The 16,504-nt window shown below is 45.3% G+C and overlaps 1 protein-coding gene across 4 annotated transcripts in view; it reads right to left on the minus strand.

Annotated features, from left to right (window-relative positions):
* The window catches only part of ARMC9 (armadillo repeat containing 9), a 193,711-nt gene extending 183,656 nt beyond the window's left edge, over positions 1–10,055 (minus strand). For 2 of the 4 annotated variants that reach the window (XM_040349712.1, XM_040349709.1), the window contains exon 1: positions 9,643–9,962. The gene's annotated coding sequence lies outside the window, so the exon portion shown is untranslated. Of the gene's footprint in view, positions 1–9,642; positions 9,964–9,987 lie in introns of those variants that run through there. The other 2 variants (XM_040349711.1, XM_040349710.1) reach the window with 2 other exon arrangements.
* Between the last annotated feature and the right edge of the window lie 6,449 nt (positions 10,056–16,504).

Raw genomic sequence — 16,504 nt, forward strand, 5'->3', positions numbered from 1 at the left:
CACTGCATTGATCACACTAAACCATTTTCGTCCCAATCTAACCTTATGACAAATTCAGTATTGTAAGACAGGGCAGCATAATAACTAGTTGTATGTACATAGGGGTAATTGATCAAAACCGGAACAGACAGAATCTGGAGCAGCTGTGCAAGGCAACCAATCAGCTTCCAATTTTCAATTTGTTTATTTAGCCTGAGTTCACACTTGAAAAGTGTAGACTTCCTGTGCGAATCACATGCAGTATCTGCGTGGTGCGATTTCAGCCATACAATTTGTATGGCTGAAATCGCATCCGCTCCAAAAAAATGGTGCAGAGGCCTTTCCCCGGCACCTGAATCGCATTGTATGGATGTTTTTTTTTGCTATTCAGCACTGCGCTACTTTAACCACTTTCCGACCACCGCGCGCATATTCACGTCGACAGAATGGCACGGGCAGGTAGATTGGTGTACAGGTACATCCATTTGAATTTGACGCCCAGCGGGTGCGCGCCCTGCCGCGTGCCTCTCAAGTGATCGGGAACGGTCATCAGTGACTTGTCACGTGTAGCCACGCCCCCCAACAGTAAGAATCACTTCCTAGGGAACACTTAAGCCCTGCAGCGCCACATAGTGGTTAACCCCTTTCACTGCCAGTGTAATTTTTACAGTAAGCAGTGCATTTTTATAGCACTGATCGCTGTAAAAATGACAATGGTCCCAAAATGGTGTCAAAAGTGTCCGCCATAATGTCGCAGTCACGATAAAAAATAAATAAATAAAACCTGATCGCCGCCATAACTAGTAAAAAAATTAAAATTATTAATAAAAAATGCCATTAAACAGTCCCCTATTTTGTAGAAGCTATAACTTTTGTGCAAACCAATCAATACACGCTTATTGCGATTTTTTTAACCAAACATATGTAGAAGAATACGTATCGGCCTAAACTGTGGAAAATAATTTTTTTGGGGATATTCATTTTAGCAAAAAGTTAAAATATTGAATTTTTTTCAAAATTGTCACTCTTTTTTTGTTTATAGCGCAAAAAATAAAAATAGCAGAGGTGATCAAATACCACCAAAAGAAATCTCTATTTGTGGGGGGAAAAAAAAGAAGGAAATTTTGTTTGGGAGCCACGTCGCACAACCGCACAATTGTCAGTTAAAGCAACGCAGTGCCGAATCGCAAAAAGTGGCCTGGTCATTAACCACCAAAATGGTCCAGGGCTTAAGCGGTTAACTGACAATTGCCCAGTCATGCAACACTATACACAAATTTAATTTATAAATACATTTTTTTTTTTTTTTTTTTTTTTTTTTTACACAAATAGAGCTTTGATTTGGTGATATTTAATCACCACTGGATTTTTTGCTATATTAATGGAAAAAATAGGACTTTTTTTGTATTTTTTTTAAACATGCTTTCCCTTGTTTCTGTTACAATTTACAAGTTACAATTTTGCAAATAAATAATCTTTCTTCATAAAATTTAGGCCAAAATTTATTCTGCTACATTTCTTTTGTAAATATACCGCAAATCGGTGTATATTATTCACCATATTTTTCAGCGTATAAGACAAACTTTTGGGCTTAAAAACTTGCCTCAAAACCCAGGGGTCGTCTTATACGCTGGTAACCACCGCGGGGATCCATTATTCAAAAGCCACGCCTCCTCCTTGTGGTGTTCTGTAATAGGCGGAACACTTGGTTTCCCAGCAGAGCCGCTGTTCGGTGTTTCGCTTATCACGGATGTCTTCTCATCCTCAGTGAGGCATGTTGACGGCACAGTGAGATTTGAAAAAGCTGAATAAAGCCTGATCCTGTCAGCGTTTTTTCTTGTCAGCGGTTGTTCCGGCTACCCCTCAGCTTCCAGACAGACTAGTAGGGTCGTCTTATACGGCGAGTATATCCTAAAACCAACAACATTTTAGCTGGAAAATTAAGGGGTCGTCTTATACGCCGGCAAATACGGTAGTCTATAAACTTTCACACAAAGTCCACAAACTATAGTGTATATAAATTGCAACCATAAAAGCGAAGGCGCACCAGCCTAGTGCATCACCCTTAGATATCCTTTATTGATAATGTCATGTTATAGGTTATATACTCGCAAACCAACATATGTACAAGCTCAGCAGAACAAATCCAGCTACAGACCATTAGCACATTGCACAGAGGAACAATGCAAGTCCATAAAGCCAACGTGTTTTGAGGGACTTACCCTCTGCCTCAGACTCCCTTGAAACACGTTAGTCTTTTGGGTCTTGCATTGTTCCTCTGTGCTATGTGCTAATGGTCTGTAGCTGGATTTGTTCTGCTGAGCTTGTACATATGTTGGTTTGCGAGTATATAACCTATAACATGACATTATCAATAAAGGATATCTGAGGGAAATGCACTAGGTTGATGCTCCTTCGCTTTTATGGTTGCAAATTATATATATATATATATATATATATATATATATATATATATATATATATATATATATATATATATATATATATATACATACATATATACATACATACACACACACACACACACACACACACACACACATACATATATTTGAAAATTGATCAATGTACTGACGGCCCATCTCATTTCTTGAGACCCTAAAATGCCAGGACAGTACCTTTTTGAAAAGTAGACAGTCCAAAGTATTTAGTAAGAGACTATAGGCAGTGCCTCGGAAACAGACCCAATGGAATGCCATAGGTGGGTTTTGGCGTGGAGGGACGGGGTGAGCAAGGTCTCCGTCAGAACACAATAGCACAGCCAGGAGATTGATGTAATAACACTAAATAGTTAGTACAGAGACCTCCTCACAAGCTGCTCAGTTTTTGGGGCTGAATAAAGAAAGAAAAAAAAAACACACACACACACACACACACACACACACACACACACACACACACACACACACACACACCAACTTACTGTGTGTGCCAGGCTTTAAAAATTTAAAGCAAAACAGCAGAGGAGAAGCTGAAAAGCATACAGGAATCCAGGAAGTTGTGGAAAGAGATGACCAGCAGACGGGCAGAACTAACAACATGAAATTAGATTTTTCAAGTAATCTTATATTGGATTGTGAAAGATAACTTTTGCCTGTGTTGATATTACAATGCTGATGTTAGAAAATTAAGGGACCGTTGATTTCTTGCAAATATTGATCAAAATAAAACATTTTGCGAGATCTCGGGGGAAGACTTTTTTTTTAACAGATGAATGTAATGTTGTATAGGGCATGAGTGAGATGAGCATCATGATGTCATGTGCTCCATCTAGTGTGTGTGCAGTATGAGAATACTGTGGGATAATACAGGTTAGGTGCAAGAACTCCCTGAAGGCACTGGGTAATTTGCCTTCCCAGGGGGCATTGGTGCTGCTGGGATTACGTTATCAGTGCCTTCAGGGAAACCAGGAAGTGTAAAAAGAAAAGGCAATAAATAAGTGCCTATGCTGTTTAAAATCCAGTGAGGCAAGGTCTTATCCTGCTGTGTGCAGCCTCAGTTGTCCTGTATTCTCGGCATGGTGCCGAAAATCAGAGAAATGAGCGAGTCACATAGTGACCGTTGGGCTGACAGGCTCAAGATTTACTGCTATTGAGGTGGGGAGGAAGCAACAGGAATGACACAGACTGTGCCAAGGCAACACAGATTAGAGAGAGAAAGAAAAGCAGGAGAGGTGCAGGACAAACTCTGCTGCCAGGGGAGTAGAGTTGCTACCTTTTCTTCTCTAAATGTTTTGGATTTGGCTTGGTGTACAGCAATTTGAGTGGACTCTTGTGTAAGGGGAAACTCTGAAGTAAGGGGATTTCTGCTCACCAAAGCCCCCCACTAAATCAGAGTTTCCAGCATTCCTTTTAAATTAGGGTTCCCAAAGCCCCCTTATATCTGAGTCCTCCTTACCTTTGAGTACTCACTTGCTCAAAGGCAGGAGAGAGAAAGAAGGGAGGGGGGTGACTTCAGTCTCAGACAATGGATGGTGAGCTCACTCACCCGGGGATGGAGGCTCAGGTATCGGCACCTTTCATCCACCATGTATCCTCCAGCTGTTGGGCTTCAAAATTTCCCACCCATACAACCCTTTTCTGAGGCACAGAATGCCGGGGAAAGGAGTGTTGGAGGGCAGACACTGAGGGGTAGGGGTGGGAGGAGGAGGAGGAGCAAATGGAGCCCTCTCTCCTTGAGTGTGTAGGGTGGACGGTGCTGGCTCTGAGCACTGTGAGAGAGAGAGTCTCTCTCCAGATAGTTGGACACCAGGCTTGTGTGCACACACCTATGTATATGTACGCGGCAGTTGCAGAACTTGTTTCCTCTTCTCCACAGGTCTCGTACCGGCACTCCTGGCTCGGCTTCTTCTTTGTGTGCCCCCACAGCAAGCCACTTGCTATGGGGGCACACCTGCGGGCTTGATCCCAAACCACACTGCTTGCATCCACAGACACAACCAGTGCAGCTCAGTCCCGCCCCCCATTCCCTTGTCACAGGATTTGACTAACAGCAGCGGGAGCCAATGGCTACTGCTGCCTCAAAGCCAGTGACAACAGCTAGAAGAGGAGAGAGCCGCTACAGATGGCACAGTGCTGAATCAAGTGAGGATTCATGTAACTATATGGGGGGGGGGGGGGGGGGCGATAGCTTTACCTAAACATTTTTTTACCTTAATCCTTAAGGTAATGCCTGTCAGTTTTTCACAGAACGGTCTATAGCTGTCAACACTGATCATTGTATCCTGATGGTTCTCCAATGTCAGAATACAATACCACAGGGTATTTTTTACTTAACATGCGGGCAGAAACAAAAAAAAAAGCACCAAGTATGGCCTGCTTTAGTCAAATCCATCTAAATCTCCTGGTGCATCTAAAGACACATACACACGATCAGACTTTTTGACAACAAATGTCCGACGAACCCGTTTGATCGGACAATCCGACCGTGTGTACGCTCCATCGGAGAAACTTTTTGTGTTTTTCAGCAGACAAATGTTTGCTGTGCAGAGACAAACTTTCTGGCAACAAATGTCCGATGGAGCCTAATCCAATCGTGTGTACGCAAGTCCATAGCACAAACACACATGCTCAGAACCAATGCTAAAGATCAAAAACATTAGCAGAAGTTGTCCACAGGGTGGCGGTAAAGTGCTGAAAAACCACGTGATTGGGTGAAAGTTGGCTGAAAAAGTCCTGTCGCGTGAATGCAGAACAAGTTCACGGCCAAAGCCCTTCGAACAAAAATCCACGGAAAAGTCCGATGGAAGTCCGATTGTGTGTATGAGGCTTAACACTACCCTCTTGCCAGACTGACAATGCTGATGCCTAAAAGGTATCGTTACCTAGAGTGGAGATATCAGAAGACAGTAAGTGTGTTACTAACCTGGTAACCAGGTAGGAGTAAAGGGGAAAAAAATAAAAAATGTGGGGGGGGATTCGGAGAAAGAAGAAAACGAATGCAGCCAACACATTTCAGGATTGGTAAGGTGTAATTATATTTTATATTTGTTTTTTTATTTGTGATTTTCATACTATTCCCCGATACTCACAATGCTTTAAAACAGAAAGAAAATCAGACGGGTCATATACTGGGCAGCTCAGTGGTTAAATGGTTAGCACTTCTGCTTGGCAATACTAGTTGATGGTTTGAAGCCCAACCATGGCACTACTTGCCTGGACTTTGCATGTTCTCCCTGTATCTGTGGGTTTCCTCCTGGAACTCTGGTTTACTACCAAACTCACACAAGACATGCTGGTAGGTTAATTTGCCTTATATATGTATAAATGCAAGTTAGGGATCTCAGATTGTAAGCGCCTTGAGGACAGGGACTCATTTGAATGTATAATGTACATTCACCGGATACTTTATAAGGTACACCTTGCTAGTATCAGGTTGGACCCATAACTGCCTTAATTATTCATGGCATAGATCCAACAAGGTGTTGGAAACATTCCTCAGGATTTTGGTCCATAATGACATGACAGCATCACACAGTTTCTGCAGATTTGTCGGCTGCACATCCATGATGCAAATCTTCCGTTCCACCACATCACAAAGGTGCCCTATTGGCTTGAGATCTGGTGACTGTGGAGGCCATTGGAGTACAGTGACCTCATTGTCATGTTCAAGAAACCAGTGGTGAGATGATTTGATCTTTGTGACATGGTGCATTATCCTGCTGGAAAGAAGCCATCAGAAGATGGGAACACTGTAGTCATAAAGGGATGGACATGGCCAGCAACAATACTCAGGTAGGCCGTGGTGTTTAACCACTTGATTACTGGGCACTTAAACCCCCTTTCTGCAAAGGCCAAATTTCAGCGCCGTCGCACCTCAAATGACAAATGGGGCAGTCATGCAAAATTGTACCCCTATGACATTTTTTCCCACACAAATAGTGCTTTCTTTTGGTAGTATTTAATCACTACTTGGGTTTTTATTTTTTTTCTAAAGAAACAAAAAAAAGATCGTAATTAAAAAAAAAAAAATACAAAATGTTGTAGTTTGTTATAAAATTTTGCAAATAGATAATTTTTCTCCTTCACTGATGAGGCTGCACTGACGGGTACTGATAGGTGGCACTAATGGCCACTGAGAGGTGGCATTGATGGGCAGCACTGACAGGTGACACTGGTGGGCACTGAGGCAAGGCCCGATGTCCCTGTAACAGGAGACAGTTACCGGTGATCTGACATGCTGGTTCCAGCTATCGTGGAAGTTCCAGCGCATGCGCGAACTGATGCGCTCAGATGGTTCCAGCCATCGGGAAAGTTCCTTCAAGCACTGCGCAGGTGCAAACTTGCTGACGGAAATCCCCGAACGGCGGCCGGCATCCAGGGCGACGTGGATAGTGAGGTAAGTGGCCAGTCGGCCTCACGTCCTCGCTGCGCTCGGACGGCTCGCTTCGCTCGCTCGGCCTCCTGGCTCTTTTTTTAACATCCTCCAATCCACGGGGATGTTAAAGAATGAGCCTGGATGCCGGGCGAGGTTCGGGGATTTCCGTCGGGAAGTTTGCGCCTGCGCAGTCAGTGGAGGAACTTCCCCCATAGGGGAACATTCAGGACAAGTCACCGGCTTTCTATTACTCTCCTCATGCTGATCATGAGGAGAGAAAAGGACAATAACTGGCTTGTTTACTTTCATGATCAGCTGTCATTGGCTGACAGCTGATCACGTGCTACAGGGCCTGCTGTGATTACCCTGCTCTGTGATCAGCCGAGCAAGCAGCGCGATTATGGGAGGATGTATATTGGCGCCCTCCCAGCACTGGAAGCCTGTGCTGTCCTAGTCATTTGGCTATAGCACAGATAGAAAGTGGTTAAACAATGCTCAATTTATACCAAGGGGCCCAAAGTGTGCAGAGTAAACATCCCCCACACCATTACACCACCAGCCTGAACCATTAATACAAGGCAGGATGGATCCATGCTTTCATTTTTTTTACTCCAAATTCTGACCCTACCATCTGAATGTCCCAGCTGAAATTGAGACTAATTATAACAGGCAACGTTTTCCCAATATTCTACTGTCCAATTTTGGGGAGCCTTTGCAAATTGTAGCCTCAGTTTTCTGTTCTTAGCTGATAAGAGTGGCACCCGGTGTGGTCTTCTACTGCTGTAGCCCATATTCTTCCAGGTTTGATGTGTTGTGCATTCAGAGATGGTATTCTGCATACCTTGGTTGTAATGTGTGGTTATTTGAATTACCGTTGCCTTCCTATCATCTTGAACCAGTCTGCCCATTCTTCTCTGACATCAACAAGGTATTTTCCTCCACACAACTGCCGCTCACTGGATATTTTCTCTGTAATTCCTAGAGATGGTTGTGCGTAACAATCCCAGTAGATCAGCAGTTTTTGAACTACTCAGACCAGCCCGTCTGGCACCAACAACCATGCCATGTTCAAAGTCACTTAAATCCCCTTTCTTTCCCATTCTGATGCTCGGTTTGAACTTCAGAAAGTCATCTTCACCACGTCTAGATGCCTGAATGCATTAAAGGGGTTGTAAACCCTCATTTTTTTTTCACCTTAAAGGGGAGTTCCAGACAATATTTATGTTTATTAAAAGTCAGCAGCTACAAAAAGTGTAGCTGCTGGCTTTTAATAAACAGACACTTACCTGCTCCAGCGACGCGCCGGCCGGGGCTCCGCTCCTCTCCTACCCTCCCCGGCCGGCGTCTTCATTATCACTGTGGGCACCCAGCCGTGACAGCTTTCGGCTTCACGGCCGGGCACCCACTGCGCATGTGCGCTGTCCGATTGGACAGGCGCTCGCCTACAGGGAGGGGCTGTGAAAAGGCGATTAAGCTAATCGCCTTTCCAGTCCCTCGGCGGAAGGAGGAAGTGGGACAGGAAGTCCCCTTCTCCTGAAGCCCCCACTCCCCCCCCCCAAAAAAATTACATGCCAAATGTGGCATGCAAGAGGGTGAGGAGTGGGATAAGCGGAAGTTCCATTTTTGGGTGGAACTCCGCTTTAATGCATCAAGGTGAAAAAACTTCTGTCACTGACCGGCCCCCCAGCCCCCCGTTTTACTCACCAGAGTCCTGCAATTCCCATGCTGGAGACGCACACTTCCCCTCTGCCTGTTGTCTCATCTCTTGATTGGATAGATTGATAGCAGCGCAGCCATTGGCTCTCGCTGTTGTCAATCAAATCCAATGACACGGGCGCCGGGGCCAAGTCTGGCATTCTGCGTCTATGGACACAAATGCTGGACTCAGGAGCACGCCTGCAAGGTAACCCCCCCAGGAGAGCACTTCTCCTAGGGGGTTATACAATTGGTAGGGGGGGGGAGCTACTAGCACCACCAGGGGACCCCAGAAGAGGAGGATCGGGGCCACTCTGTGCAAAACTAACTGCACATTGGAGGTAAGTATGACATTTTTTTTTTTTTTTTTTTTAAACGAACCTTCAGAGACGGTTCACACTTCCGCGGCACGACTTCGGGGGCGACTCTGCAAGTCATACTAAAGACGACTTCAGAGGCGACCCGCAAAACGACTTCTGTATAGAAGTCAATGCAAGTCGCCCCGAGCCGCCCCCGAAGTCGCACAAGAACCTTTTTCTAAGTCGGAGTGACTTGCGTCGCTCCTATTAGAACGGTTCCATTACATTGAATGGGACGCGACTCGTCAGGAGGCTGAGCCGTCTGACGAGTCGCCCCAGTGTGAACCGGCTCTTACCGTCACTAAGTTTCTGCCATGTGATTGGCTGATTAGCAATTTGTGTTATCTAGCAATTGAACAGGTGTAATAAAGTGTATATGTAAAGAGCTGTGTAAATTGATGACGCTATATAAGTACCTGGTATTGCGCTGCCAAATAGAACATAATTGGTTACCATGTGCACACACGTTCGAGTGTTTTACAGTGAAGAACCCTAAAACCTTTCATTCAATAGGAGATTTACTAAGACTGGAGCACACAGAATCTGGTGCACAGTAACCAATCAGCTTCTAACTTTAGTTTGTTAAATTAAGCTTTAACGATACAACTTGGAAGCTGATTGGTTACTATGCACAACTGCACCCGTTTAGGTAAATCTCCTCCAATGTGTATGGAAAAATCCCTGGCCTTCTAGAACTGTCAGCAAATCCTAGTAGGGGGGACACTTTCTGTAGTCCTGAGATGCCCATTACAAGAAGACACAAGAATCTTACCATGATTCATGCAATGAGAACGAATATCTTCCCCCCCGTAGTTTGCAGTCACCTTCTGCTATAGAGAAATTCCACACGAGCTCCGCTCAGGCTCCAGACAGGCCTCAAGCATCCACCTCAGCCACAACAGACGGTTACAACGTAACCAGGGTAACACTCCACTTCCGGACGCCTCATCCAATCACACGGCGCCTGAGGGGAGCTACTGCCACGCTCCTCGCAATGGAGAAAAGTCAGCGCTGTGACTGGCTGCAGACTCCTAAGGAAGACATACAGCTCCAGACATGCCGTTTTCTTATTTTCTTACAGCCGACATAAAGACACTATGTGAAAGCAAACTGTTACCTGTTAAGAGAACAATAAAGTTTTGTTAAACTCGAGACAACGGGTCGTTATGGCGACCGCCACCTGACTTTAACAGCCGGAAGTGTGGGCGTGTCGTTATAGCTCATGGCTGCTCGGAATGTTGTGGAGATGGGTTCAGAGGCTGCAGTCCTGGCATATTTTATATGGGTGCTGAATGGAAGTTTTGTTTTACTAATACGTCTCAGCTGACAACACCCTGTTATACAAAGTTTTAAACTTACCTTTATGGTGTGTTAAAGCAAAACAACTTTTTGTTTTACTTCATCCATTACCCAGCTTGCTTTGGCAGCAGTACTCACCTTCCACCCAGAGCTGTGACCTGCAGACTCACAGTCCTGGCTACCCCCCTATTATAATTAGCATTATCAGACCACATTGGCGCCTGCAAATGGGCCTGACACTGATTACTTGCAAGAACCCCAGCCGTGGTTCCTGGCGATTAGCTGCACAAGACAGCTACTTGCATGTAATTGGTAATGCAAATAATCAACCCTGGACAAAGACAGTCTGCATCCAGGGCCAATCACTTGCAGGTGATCGCTGAATGAGTGATCACATGTGAGCGGCTGCGATTAGTTACACACTTGCCAACCACCTGACATATGTGTAAGTACGTGATCCAGCACTTCCGGGTAAGGGGTGCGCTGCTTGTAATGTGATTAGTCACAGAACAAGCTGATCAGCGGGTGCCGACCAATGGGATGACTGCCGGTGTTTCGTCAGATTAGGGGACCTGTCTGATTTTGTAACAAAAGTGACGTTCCATCGCCGCCATCTTGCTACACCCCACACTTGTCCACAGTAAGGATACAATGAGAAGGCGGCAAGCAGACATCTTGTTACACCCACTGAGTGTCCAGCATTGGTGCTCTGGAAGCTGTCTTCCTGGGGACAATAAACTTGTCAGATGTAAATTAAAGAGATAAGTCCAGGGGATGGTAGGCACTTCTTTGGACTACTTACAAAGTTGCTGAATTCCTGGAGTTCAACTTTAAACATTTTTTTAAATTATTATTAAATGGGCCCCCGGGAATGTTAGCCATAATGTGCTAGTATGCAACTCATATTAGCACATTATGGCAGACTTAGGCCCTTTTCACACTACAAAATAAATCCGTTTTAATAATCCGTATTAAAATCCGTCAGATAATGTTAAAAAACGGAAGTTATACGTCCTTTATAACATATCATTAAAGTCTATGGGATTTTTTTATGTTCCGTAAAGATCCGTAATAGTCCGTTATAACGTACGGACGTTAGTTATTACGGAATATGTGACGGGTCTTGCACTAATTTTTTTTCCGTTGCAAGTAACGGATATATTAACGTCCGTTATATTTTAACATTGAAGTCTATGGCGCACGGACGTTAGTAAATGTCTCCGTAAATGTCCGTTATGTTAACGGACGTTAATTTTACTGAGCATGCTCAGTAAAGACTTCTGGAGCTGGACTTCAAGAAAGGGTGAAATGTTTTTTATTGACGGACGTTAGAAAGGAATGATATAACGGATGTATACGGATATATACGGATAAACATTATCCGTTTTCAATAAAGGAAGAATGGTAAAATATTTATCCGTATGTATCCGTTAATAAACGTCCGTTAATAGGTGTAATAACAGTAGTAACGGATATTATAAAACAGACATACAATCCATAGTGTGAAAGAAGCCTTACCTGACAAATGATGCTCTGACAGCACTGCTACTGGTCACGGGCACTTTCATCTTCTCCCAGACTTCCTTTCAGATTTGCCTTGTTCAGCCACTTGAATGGTCAGGCGTGATAATGTCATCCCTGCGCAGGTGCACAGGGATGACATAATCATGGAACAGAAGGTGCTGTAAATGTATGTGGTGCCTTCCTGTAAGCCCTTTCAAATATTTTAGATTCAACTACCTTAGAGCAGAACTTTATTCTCTCAAACAACATAATCAGCAAAGTACAGTATATGATATTTAATTGTTTTAAAATATATATTTTTACATTTCTTCAGTTACTTCTTGCTTTATGATAAACAAATAAATAATAAAATACTGCGCGCCTCCTATCAAATCTGCTACCGAACTCCTTGCTTCCTGACAGGATGGAAATCCTTTTGCAATGAAAGGCTTGACGTGATGGAACAAAAGCATGCCCCAGTGGAAGTCTAAGTAGACGAAACCGGTCGGGTACATATATTGGCCCTAGCCACTTCAACTCTGCACAACTTTTTAATTTGTGGGTGTTTTGTTCTATTGGAGTCATATTTTTTATGGAATACATTTTTATACTTTTTTACACTATGAGGAGGTGTTTTTCCTTTTTTTCTCCTGTGCCTTGAGTTCATTGTGTTCAGTCAAGGTTGAAGATTGCTTTTGTTCCATCACGTCAAGCCTTTCATTGCAAAAGGATTTCCATCCTGTCAGGAAGCAAAGAGTTCGGTAGCAGATTTGATACGATCAATTGGTTTGATGGTGTATGCTCGCTAGATCCACCGCTGTACTACAGTGAGTTGGGTCCAACAGATGCGGTAAGACTACCTACTTTTTTCTGTTGATCTGTTGGTGAATATCCCCCTGGGCGTGAATAATCTGCAGTGATGTTGAAGGAACCATTCCCTACTCTCCATGAAAAAATCTGATGTTTTCCATATCATCACTTTTATGGACAGTTTGTTTTGTTTTATGGACACTTGCACTATTTAATTTTCTAATGAGATTAATACGTCATATCTCGATATATTGAGTTTGATCCATTGAGTTTGTGATCACACGTAATTTTTTAGTGACATTGATTCACTTCACCACGAACTCCCATCACATTGGGATTTCTCTTATTTTGCCTATGGTGGCGCTGCACTTCTTGCTTTATGGCCTAGGCAATTGATGTCATGCATTCCAGGAGTCTTCAGGATGGGAGGAGGATTTTTCGCAGCTAAGCACATTTTCCTGCCTGCATGCCTGAGCTAAGGGCCAAAGGATTCCAGGAACTAAATGCTGCTAATCTACCCTTACTTAGAATTGGCTGTGGCTTAAACATGCTATGGAATGTTTTCAAAGCGATTTCTCAGTAGAAAAACAAAATATAGAGTCAACAAGATTGATAGTGTGTATGTCATAGGAAAAAAAGTAGGGTAGACAGAAAGAGGTGTTATCAAGGAGGCATGACAACAAGTCAGGAGGTCAACAAATCACAACAATACTCGGAGAAACTGGAGAAAAAAAAGATGAATACAGTGACCCTCAAAAGAGGAGAGGGATATGAAGGAGTGCCCAGTGGAGTAGAAGGACACCAACTCGCCTCCTTTTTTGTCCGCTTGATCTGGTTGAGTAAATCTGGTGGAAACCACCATGGTCAAGGGCAGCAGGAGAGGCAGAGTCAGATTCTTGAAGCCATGTTTCATTAAAGTGGAGTTCCACCCATAAATATAACATTATATCAGTAGTTTTAAAAAAATGTCATTAGTCCTTTACGAAAATTTTTTTTTTTTTTAGATGCCTTCAAAGTGTTGTTGCTAGGCAGAATAGTTAAAGCGGTGGTTCACCCACAATAACAACATTCTAGCATTAAATGAAGCATAGTAGCGCAAGCTACAGTATGCCTTTATTTTATTTTTTTGCCCCGTACTCACTGTGTAATCCTATAGTGAAGATTCCGACTCCCCGCGGGTAATGGGCGTTCCTATCCAGAGGGAAGATGATTGACGGCCGGCTATGGCACGTCACGCTCCCCGAAGATAGCCGGAGTAGGTCTCGGCTCTTCACGGCGCTATACGCCGCCTGCGCACAGACTATGCGCAGGCGCCGTGAAGAGCCAAGTCCTATTTCGGCTATTTCCGGAGAAGCGTGACGCGCCAGAGCCGGCCGTCAATCATCTTCCCTCTGTATAGGAACGCCCATTCCCCGCGGGGAGTCGGAATCTTCACTATAGGATTACACAGTGAGTACAGGGCAAAAAAAATAAATAAAGGCATACTGTAGCTCGCGCTACTATGCTTAATTTAACCACTTCCCGCCCGGTCAATAGGAAATATACGTCCGGGAAGTGGTTACCAAATCCTGACAGGACGTTCACGAACGTCCTGCAGGATAATGCCTAGCGCGCGCCCGCGGGGGCGTGCAGCGCGGTGATCGGGGACGGCGTGTGTCCCTCGGACACAGCGCTTCCCCGATCACGGTAAACAGCCAATTTCATTGGCTGTTTACCACGTGATCAGCTGTGTCAAAGACACAGCCGATCACATGTCAAAACAAACTCGGCGGCGCGCTCCGTGCGCGCCGCCAGAGGCTTGCAGAGCGGGGATCGGGGAAGGCGCGTGTCCCATGGACACAGCGCTTCCCCGATCAGGGTAAACAGCCAATGAAATTGGCTGTTTACCACGTGACCGGCTGTGTCCAATCACAGACGGTCACAAATGTAAACAAACAGGGCAGTTAGTACCTGATCTCTGATCTCTCCTCACACACCGATTTGTGAGGAGAGAGCAGGAATCAGTAAGTGAGATCAGTGTAGTTTGTTACTGTAGTTTGTGCACAACACAGCCCCCCTCCCCCCACCAATAAAGAGGACCTGACACAGCCCACCTGTCAATCAGCCCACCTGTCAATCAGCCCACCTGTCAATCAGCCAATCTGTCAATCAGCGGTACCACCACCACCCGTACCGCCATCGGTACCGCCGCCACCCATACTGCCACCACCCGTACCGCTGCCACCCTTACCGCCATCTGTACCGCTGCCACCCGTACCGCCATCGGTACCGCCGCCACCTGTACCGCCGCCACCCGTACCACCACCACCCGTACCACCACCACCACCCCTACCACCGCCATCGGTACCACCACCCGTACCACCGCCATCGGTACCACCACCACCCGTACCACCACCATCGGTACCACCACACATTCCTGCCACTAATACCTCCATTGATACCGCCACACAGGCTACCAGTACTGCCATCTGTACCACCACCACCCGTACCAACACCACCACCCGTACCACCGACATCGGTACCACCACCCATACCGCCATCGGTACCACCACCCGTGCCACCACCCATACCGCCAACGGTACCACCACCACCACCACCCAAACCGCCATCGGTACCACGACCACCCGTACCGCCATCGGTACCACCACCACCCGTACCGCCATCGGTACCACCACCACCACCCATACCCGCCACTAATACCTTTATCGGTACCACCACACAGGCCACCAGCAGTACTATTACGCAGGCCCAACAATAAGTACTGCCATAATGTCCAAAAGGCATTACACAACCGAGGAGGCATTTGTCATTATTTCCACCATGTCGGATAACAGCGAGGAGCTCCCATTATCCGATTCTGATTCGGAATACGAGCCAGTGGAGGATAGTGGCTCAGAGTCAGAGTATGAGTCCCCGGAGGAAACCGTCCCTCCCAAAAGAATGCGATCGGGACCAAGTTCAGGACCAAGTTCAGGACCAAGTTCAGGACCAAGATCAGGACCAAGATCAGGACCAAGATCCGCAGATCTGCCCAGCACCAGCAGCGCCATACCCCAGGAAGAGGAGCCCAGTACAAATAATGGAAATACACGCCCAACTCGAAGAATCCTGCCCCAGTCCTACCTTCCCGATGCCCTGGCAAACCCCTTATGGTTGCCTGCCAACTCAGGATCCGCTATCATCCCCCCTTTCACCGCACAGCCAGGTGTGCAGCCCGACACTACGGATTTTTCTCAATTTGATTATTTTTGTTTATTTTTCCCAGAAGATTTTATGCAGAATATAGTGGATCAAACCAATATATATGCATCCCAATTTATTGCCGCCAACCCCAATTCTTCCTACGCCCGCATGTTCCAGTGGCGGCGTCTAACATTGGAAGAATTTAAAATGTTTTTGGGCCTTATGTTCAATATGGGGCTTACAAAGAAGAATGAAGGCCATTCATATTGGTCTACACGCCCCATTGAACACATGCCTATATTTTCCGCTGTCATGTCCAGGACAAGATACGACATGATAATGCGTTTTCTCCACTTTAATGACAATTCACAATGCCCTCCCCGAGATCATCCCCACTACGATAAATTATACAAAATACGCCCCCTAATCAATGCCTTTTCCCAGAGATTTGCAGAAGTTTTCATCCCAGACCAAAACATTTGTGTGGACGAGTCCCTCATCCATTTCACTGGCCGACTGCACTTCAAGCAGTACATCCCAAACAAGAGAGCCAGGTATGGGTTAAAATTAAATAAATTATGCGATCGAGCCACTGGATATGTGTTCACATTCAGGATCTACGAAGGCAAAGACTCCCAGCTCCAGCCCCGTGATTGCCCCACATATATTGGAACCAGTGGGAAAATTGTCTGGGAGTTGGCATACCCCCTGTTCGGAAAAGGCTATAATTTATATGTTGATAATTATTATACCAGCCTGCCCCTTTTTCGTCACCTTTACAGCAAGCAAACCCCGGCCTGCGGTACCTTAAAAAAAAAACGGAAGGGATTCCCACAAAA

Source organism: Rana temporaria, chromosome 4, assembly GCF_905171775.1.
Source record: "Rana temporaria chromosome 4, aRanTem1.1, whole genome shotgun sequence".
Lineage (NCBI taxonomy): Eukaryota > Metazoa > Chordata > Amphibia > Anura > Ranidae > Rana > Rana temporaria.